The sequence below is a fragment of the Cupressus sempervirens genome, chromosome 8, assembly GCF_028749045.1.
Source record: "Cupressus sempervirens isolate cs-2001-9-10 chromosome 8, ASM2874904v1, whole genome shotgun sequence".
In the NCBI taxonomy this organism is placed as follows: domain Eukaryota; kingdom Viridiplantae; phylum Streptophyta; class Pinopsida; order Cupressales; family Cupressaceae; genus Cupressus; species Cupressus sempervirens.
In genome coordinates, this window is record NC_143125.1 from 346,600,248 (window position 1) to 346,608,896 (window position 8,649).

The following is an 8,649-nucleotide window of genomic DNA, read 5'->3' on the forward strand; positions in this document are numbered from 1 at the left end:
GAAATCACATTAAACTCAACGAAGGTTTATTTCTATAGTACCTAGCATTTTTAACAAATGAACACCTAACATGACACCATCTCCACACATAGGAATGCTAAATGTAATGCTAGTCAAGACAAATTTAGATGATGTTCATTTAGAATTCAATTATAAAGAGAAAACCACCTTCCACCAAGGCTTGTTCCACCAACACGTTGAAACTTGTTTGGAGAGTCCACTCTCAAGATGCTAACACCAGATCCAATATTTACCGGCCATTAAAATTATAATTAAGAACAAGGTTAATAATTAATGGATATATTGAGTACAAATACATGATGTGGAATACAAAACAAATAGTTCTCAAATATTTTCAAGTTTATCTACATCATTATTCTAGCAAGGAAAAATGGTCTACCATAAGATAGGGGTACAAGTTTTGGCTTCCATATAACAGTGCACTGTTGCCATCTCTTTTAGGATGAGGGCTGTTTGAGACAGTTGTATTCCTTGGATTCTCTCCATCATCACACTTTCCAATGGCATCCTCATTTGAATGAAGTTTCATACTATTCTCAACCCCACCATGTTGCCTTCCTTTCTGGCTAAGATGACAATCATTCTCATCGTCATCACTGCTATTTTCATGTGACTTCCAAGGATGTTGTATACGCCTTGCTTTATATGAGCCTGTAGCACATTTTGACTATTATATTTCTTGTTAAGAATTATGCCCAAATTTTAGATAATTCTTGGTTTGACCAAGGTAAACCAGGTTAATGGAGAAAATTTGGGAAAAAAAGCAATTCGAAGAATTTATCGCAATAATATTTATGTCAGCTTGAATATGTGTAAAATTGATAAGTTATTTTAGAGAAATGCTATACTGATCGTAAGTCTTTTCATGACATTGACATGCCATTCAGATCACTAGGATTGTAATTCCTCTAGCCCATCAGAATCCGATCTAATATCACTGTTAGGAAAAAATTTGAATTGTAAAATCAACTTTAGTCTAGCTTTTCTCCTACATTATCAACAAAGTTGGAAGTAAATGCAACACTGTAAACTCTCATACAAGAGCTCAATATGCAAAATTAGTTTTAATTCTTATATTTTCATTCAATCCACTATGATGTATTATTTTAATAAAATGTAATATATTTTTTATTTTTATTGTAGCCTTCAAATCACTCTTTAATCAATGTGATTGAAGTATTTTTTCCCGAATGGTGTTATTTAAACTTCTTTGTGCATAGTTGGACTCATGTTATCATTGATCTGATGATGCAAAATTTGGAATATATGTCTTTCTATGGTGATTTCTAAGTCATGTCTTTGTTTTGGAGTCACACCTTTTGAAGGAAGCATGTAAAATCTCATAGTTTCATGCTTTAGAACTATTACAGATTTGAAGACATCATAATGATAATCATTTCTTCTTTGCATCACTGACTTTTTGGAGTGTAAAGGTCAAATTTGTTTACTAATTTCTGATATTTGACTATGTATATTTTGGTGAGGTATTCCTTTTACTTGGTTTAGGGTAGTTGTAGATTAGGCTCTTCTCTTTTAGTGATCAGTCCTTCCTTTTCCAGTTCTGCTCTCTACTAATTTCTTCTGCCTTTGTGGCATTTTCTGTAAACTCTTATTTTAATATTAATCTATATAGGCATTAGCCTTTTGTTTTAAAATTAAAATTGGTACAAACTTGCCTCATCTTACTTTTGTATAGTACAGATTGAATGGAAATCTATCTGCAATAATGGATTAAAAAATATATGTAGAATAGATCAACAAAAAATAAATTATATTTTGCTTGCAAATGTATCTTCCTAGCTAGAAATTTATGGCACATTACCATCAAGTCCTCATTGACTGTGAGTTCTGCCCATATCTCTACAGTCAGCATAAGTTCCTTAACTTATTACTAATACTCTATCATTGTGTATTAGATTTCAAGATATGCTTTAGAGTTATAATAGAAAATTTTTGAAACTAAGGGAACATTAATATTTCATAGAAAATGAGGTTGTAAGGATTCAACAGCTAGTTTGTGCAAGGAGCATTCCATAATTCAAACCATATCAATGAATTAAGCAAAGAAAATCCAAAGGAAGTGGAAGGTCGTACCATGGATATGACTTGCTAGATTTTCTACACTCATATAACCTGATAAAATAAGTTTTTCATGCTCCCTTTGTCCCCAATAATAACCCCTCAAAGAAACTAGATTTGGATGCCTTATGTTTGCAAACTTCTTTGCTTCCGTGACAAATTCCTTTTTGTTCTTAGCCAAGCCCTCCTTCAGCCACTTCACTCTCAAAACATGTCAATTGTCTAGAGTGGCTTTATAAGAGGTACCATGATTGCTTCTCCCCAAAACCTCAACACATGCACGAGATAGCTCCTCAGCTATGAATGATAATGTATTATCTAGAAAGAAGAGATCCCTAGCCAATCGATCAAGCGATTGAAAATTCAAGATAATAGGGTGCTCTGAGGAAGAAGAAATATCTGTGCTACTAGTCTTCACATATTCAATACCCTTGGCTTTAACATTTGAATTTTCTTGTACTACAACTACAATGGTGAGTCCTTTGGGTTCAGCAGCTATAAGCCTCTTATCAGGAGCTAGCAAATTATTAGCTGAAATTTTCAAGGGCACTGGAGGTGAAGGATCCACATCTTTATGAAATTCATAATACCCAGCATTAGATGGTTGTCCTCTATTTTTTTCTTTTGTATTAACTTTCTTACAAAAGTCAACATATCTACTTAAGTGTTGTGTGGAAGAGTTTCTACTGTAGTACAGAAACAAAGCAAGACCAACAAGTAGGGCAGATCCAGCAATACACACTCCAATTATTATTGCTTTAATATCTACTCCAAGGCCCTTCTCATGTCTCCCCCTACCATTGAATTCAGGTATGCCACCAGGTAAGCCAGAAACCAAAGGAAAAAACAAATGAACATTGCCTGGAAAAAATGAGGAATAAGGGAACTTACTCAAGTTTTGCGAAACATAACCTGACAAGTCATTATAAGATAGATTCAATGCTTTTAGATTGGTAGATATCTTGTTTGGTATTTTCCCTGTTAATTGGTTGCAACAAAGGTTAAGATTCGTCAAAGCATAAAGCTTACTAACTTCACTTGGTATCATACCAGAAAATTGATTTCCTACCAAATTTAGTGACCTGAGACTGTCAATGGCACCAATTTCTCGGGGAATGAAACTATTTAGTTGGTTGTATGATAGATCCAATGATTCCAAGGGTGAATATTGATTCACTACCCGTAATGTGGCAGGACTAATTGGTTGAATATCCTATAGAGGGATTCTCCCTGTAAAGTTATTTCTAGACAAATGTAAATCTGCCAAGGTCAATGAAGTAAAAAGGTTTGTCAAAAGAGGCCCATTTAGTAGGTTGAAGCCAAGGTCAATAGTTCTAATCCTGGAATATGTCCCTAGCACAAGAGGAAGAGGACCCACTAAGGCATTGTGTGATAAATTTAGATGGATCAATCTTAAAAATGGGAAGTATGATTAGGCAAGGACCCTGTAAATGAATTCTAACTTAGATCAATCATTTCCAAATCATTCCCCCATGTCAGAGACAAACTCCCAGATAAACTGTTGTCACTCAAATCCACAACTGCACAACTACCAATTTTTTGTGGCAATACACCAGATAGTAGATTTGAGGAAAGATTGAGAATGCTAAGGGATTTTGATGTGATCATGCTCATGGAACCTACAATATTAACAAATCATAATGAATTAGGAAGCTACGGAAAAAATAATCTACAATATAAGATATCTGAAATCTCCTTTGTCTATCATATTAGTTAGTGAACCTAAAAATTAATATAACACATACAGTTCTAAAAAATTCTAGCCATTGATCACGTAAGAACTTTGCAATGTCAATGATAGAGACAATTTCTTTCCAATGTTTCTATTCAAAAATTCCTTTGAGATTGGATTTATATGCAGGGCAGACACATAAAGGCATCAATAATACAAACCACACCATAAGAGAAATCACATCAGAAGCCTAAGTGTCTTATCACTATGATCAATATGAGCGAGTAATTAATAGTACTCTAACCAAGAACCCAAGTGCTACTGGGTTTGACACAACTCCCTATAAAAACAAGAAGAATTACACGCCTACCTAGATATTGTGAATTTGCACACTACGCATGAAACTTAAACTGAAATTGAAAATACAACTAAATTTGAAATGTAGGTACTCTAAGATGGCATTCAGTAAAATGTTTGAAAAGGCTTTCACTAATGGATAAATTAAGGATTATGCCTTGATTTATTGGCAATTCCACTATCAATGCCCTCCAATTATGCATAGGCTATGACCAACACAAACAACAACTATATGTTGTCCTTAATGCATGAATTAGGGTTGGTATTCAATAATCAAGACAATCAAACTATTGATTAGAGAGAATAATTCAGGAAGAAATAACCAAAAACCATACCATTTAGCAAGCACGATTGTCAGATACAGAAACAAAAATGGCAAACAACACGTTTTGAAAATTTAAAACAAATAGAGCTAATTGCTTTTAATCATTTTTACCTGCATGCTTATTTTCAACAAAAATTATATAGCAGTAACACTACTCACATGAATAATAAGACAATATGGAATAAAGAAATGATAGGAAAGTAAAGCTCCTAGTGATAAAGGCATGAAGGCTTCTAGTGAAGACATTATGGAATAAAGAAATGAAGGCATGGGTTCACCGGCATTGAACAATTCACCATTTGCATTTTCACTCAAGCTATGTGTTTATATGTAATTTGACTTCAAGAAAATTAAACAAAAGCATGCAGAGAGGAATATCTTGCACATGAACAGACTCATAAAAGACATGTTGCTAAACTTACAAAGAATACAAAAAGCTATGTGGATGAATAAGAAAAATCTCCAAACAAAAAAAGATATAGGATGGTCTCTAACAGTATCAAGGTAACTGTAGTTCTATGGAAGACCAAACCTCTGGTTGCCCACATCAAATATCCTGGTCATCTTTGCTTCATAATGCAAACTCTGTTTGACAAACTTCAATGCTAACTATCACAATATAATAGTTGCTAACTATGGTTTCCATGCTACTTTGCGTCAAATTCAGTTATGCGATTCTATGCATAAGTGATATTATTTTCTAAAATTTATTACAGCATTAGAATCACAAAAACTCCCAAACTTGGCAAAAATACAACATATCCTATGCTTTTCTACAAACATTACACTACAATACAAATAAGTCTTAATTAATCAAATAAAAAGATTAGCTAACAAATTTTGTAGTTCAAATTGTTTCATTCCCTCAAAATACTTCCAAATAAATATATTAAAGATGTAGGTTGGTGTATTTAAAACTATGAAGCAAACCTTAGACTAACTAGGAAAAAAATCCTCCATACACTGAGTAATAAATTAATTTTACTTACTTGAAAGGCTGTTGTGGTCGAGATCCAATTCCTTTAGAGCCAAAGTATCCTCTACAAAAAGTGCATCCAAAAAATTACCATTTGTTTTACCTAATGTTGTTAGATCCAATAGAGAAAAAACATGTTGATAAACCTAATGCATTCCGAATAGATGATCTTGGTGGCCATAAACTATAGGGTGGTTGATTCTTACCTCCTTTCTCCTCTCTTGTTGACCTTGCGTGAAACTCTCGCCCCCTGCAGTCGCGTGTGTGAAAAAAAAATGAACACTACCTTGCCCTTTTTTATTATCCGTGTTAAACATAACAATGAAATAAGAAATTGCCCTTTTTCATTTTAACATTGTAAGCTTGTGTTGGTCGAAATTTCGACCAACACGGGCATCAATTTAAAAAAAAGAAGATATTTTTCCTTCCATATTCCGACCAATCTAAAACATTTGAATAGATGGTCAAAAATTTTGGTCAAAAATTTTGGTCAAATGTACAAGTGTACAAACAACCTGGCTTAGACCAATTGACTGAAGGAAAACAAAATATTTAATCCAAGAACAAAAAACCTGATAAAATAACAAACTAGAACTATAAGGAATCTTTAATGAACCTATACTAACTATTCCAACACAAAAAGATCCAAATCTAATCCATGTGTTTGCCAAATAACTCAAAAGCTTAAAACTACTATCTTCTAAACTTATTGTATAGTTCGTACAGTATAATGCAAAACTTCTCCAACCCCATTGAATAGGTTGAGAATGGCCCCATATAGGCTTTCCACCCATGCTACTAAATATTTTAGACAATTAAAATACTCTCTTGACAAAGTTGCTCAAAATGTAAGAAAAGTTGTCAATGTTGTCATTGATAACATTCACAACAATTGAGCAACTTTTACAATTTCTAGAGTTAAGCCCTCAAACTTGTACAAAAATCCATGGAAAATTTCATTATGTCCAAATAGGACTTAAAAAACCTAAACATGGCCTTAAAACTCCAATTTTCCCATTCTACCCTTCTAGACCATGAAACACCTAATTTGGCCTAGTATGCAACAAAGAGCAACTTTGCCCTATTTGGGCTTGACAAACCTAACACTCACATTCTTAGGACTACATGGGTCCCTTTATTCACCTAGTGGTGTGTCTAGCACCACTACAGGCCAAAATTCACATCTTAAGGAAAATAAAAATAATGATAAACCCCCTTCAACACAAAAGAGGTATCCCAAGGGAAATTCCCAATCCAAGAGGAAAAGGCTTCGATATCCTATGATGACAAGGAAGGGCAAAATACAAAGAGAAACTATGAAAGAAGTGTAAAATGTATCCCTTTTAAGGATATCTAAAGAGTTGTAGAAAAATATGGGAAAAAATAACACCGTCCCCATTACTAAGTAAATGGATTCCTATGGAAGGATCACACACTTGTAGCTCCAAGGTAAGGTTTCTGTTTTACCATGGGTATGCAATTATGGACAATGGAAATGTTGTGATCAAGGATACATATCCCTTGCATAAGAGGGAATCATTATGTAAATAAACAATTAAATGTAATATTGGATACCATAATATAGAAAACTATGACTTAACCAAGAGAAAATTGGATCCTTGAGAGAAGGATAAGAGGGATTAAAAATACTATCCTTCTCTTCCCCCCCTCCCCCCCCAAGTGTAGAGACAAGAATACAATTAGGAAGGACTATAATGTTACTTGAAAATTATGATTACACTTAATTATTTTACTAATGTGCTTGAAAATGAGCTCCCAAAGGATATGAAAATAATTTCACATAGTGTGAAGCAACATAATATAAATTTAAATATTATTTAAAGAAATTAGAACTAAAAATTAATTCATTGTGACATGCTATGTGACTCATACAACAATCAATGAATTTTTATGTTTTTTAATGAAAATATTGACATTTATTGGTAGAGTGATCTTGATATTGATAGTACATTGAAAAAGAGAGCTTCACAAGATTTCAACTACGCTTCTTTTTCATTTAGGTTGAACAATCAACTTAGCACTAATAAGGTCAAGGAAAATGATTTCTTGATTTCAATTGGACACAAGTGTTAGATAATAAAGAAAGGGATATGGACATAGAAAGATATTTGAAACCTTTCACTTCTATAGATCTATTATGAATCTTAAATATTTGGTGCACACATTCTAAATCATGTTGAATATCAGTAATTGATTTTTTTGAGAATTAGGTTGGATGAATTGTTTTCCCTGGAACTAATAATATTGTTAATGTATGTGAAAGAGCCATATCAATTGTTTTGTTTTCATTTATGTCAAGCCTTAGTTGGTTAGACATTATGCTAATTTAGTAGAGTACCATATCATTTGATTGGTGAAGAGGATTTGAAAAAAGTATGTTGACAAGTGTATGGTATTCAATGAGTACTTCAATGAGTTGGAATGCAAAAATGTAATATTGGTTTGATTATTTTAAAATCATGTAATGATGTGATTAAATAATGAAGACCATGTATATGTAAGATCATTTGGTTGGTCAATGAAGGAATACAATATGAATTGAGCTACTATAGTTGTCATTGAGGACTTAGAAAAGAAGAGTTAAAGTTGAGTGTTAACCAAGTGAATTATTGCCTGAGTAAAGTTGTAATGTTCATTGAGCATGAACAATAATAAAAAGTTAGTAAAATATTTATTCTGAGTCCAACATTTGATGAAAATTAAGAATGATTGAGAAGTTCAAACAATAAAGTCAAAGTTAGTTATGAGATCTACGACTTGAAAAATGTAACGAAGATCTAATGAAGGAGATTTAATAGAATGGAGATGAGTACAAAGTTAAAGGTGGAATTTTTTTCCAAGTGACTAAATTCAATGATTATGAGATCTATGATCATGATTAAGAGGCAAAATTAGGAAGATTTTGGAAGGCGGAAGTTAGCTATTTAAGGAGATGAACAAGATTGTTTTTGGTTGCTGATCATTATTGATTATATGAATAGAAGTATAAAGAAAAATAGAATGTGAAATAAGCATAACAAAAGTGGAAAGAGAAAACAATAGGAAGTGCCAAATGATAGTGTGAGTGTGTATATCATCTAGTAAGAGATCAAAAGGAAGAGATAGATCAAAGTAAAGATCTGAGAAAGAAATGTATTGCTAAACCTAACAAATCACTTGATTGCTACTTTCTTACGA

The 8,649-nt window shown here is 32.8% G+C and overlaps 1 pseudogene; it reads right to left on the bottom strand.

The window, feature by feature from the left end:
* Positions 1 to 373: 373 nt before the first annotated feature.
* Positions 374 to 6,245, bottom strand: LOC149542755 (putative inactive receptor kinase At5g10020; annotated as a pseudogene).
* Between the last annotated feature and the right edge of the window lie 2,404 nt (positions 6,246 to 8,649).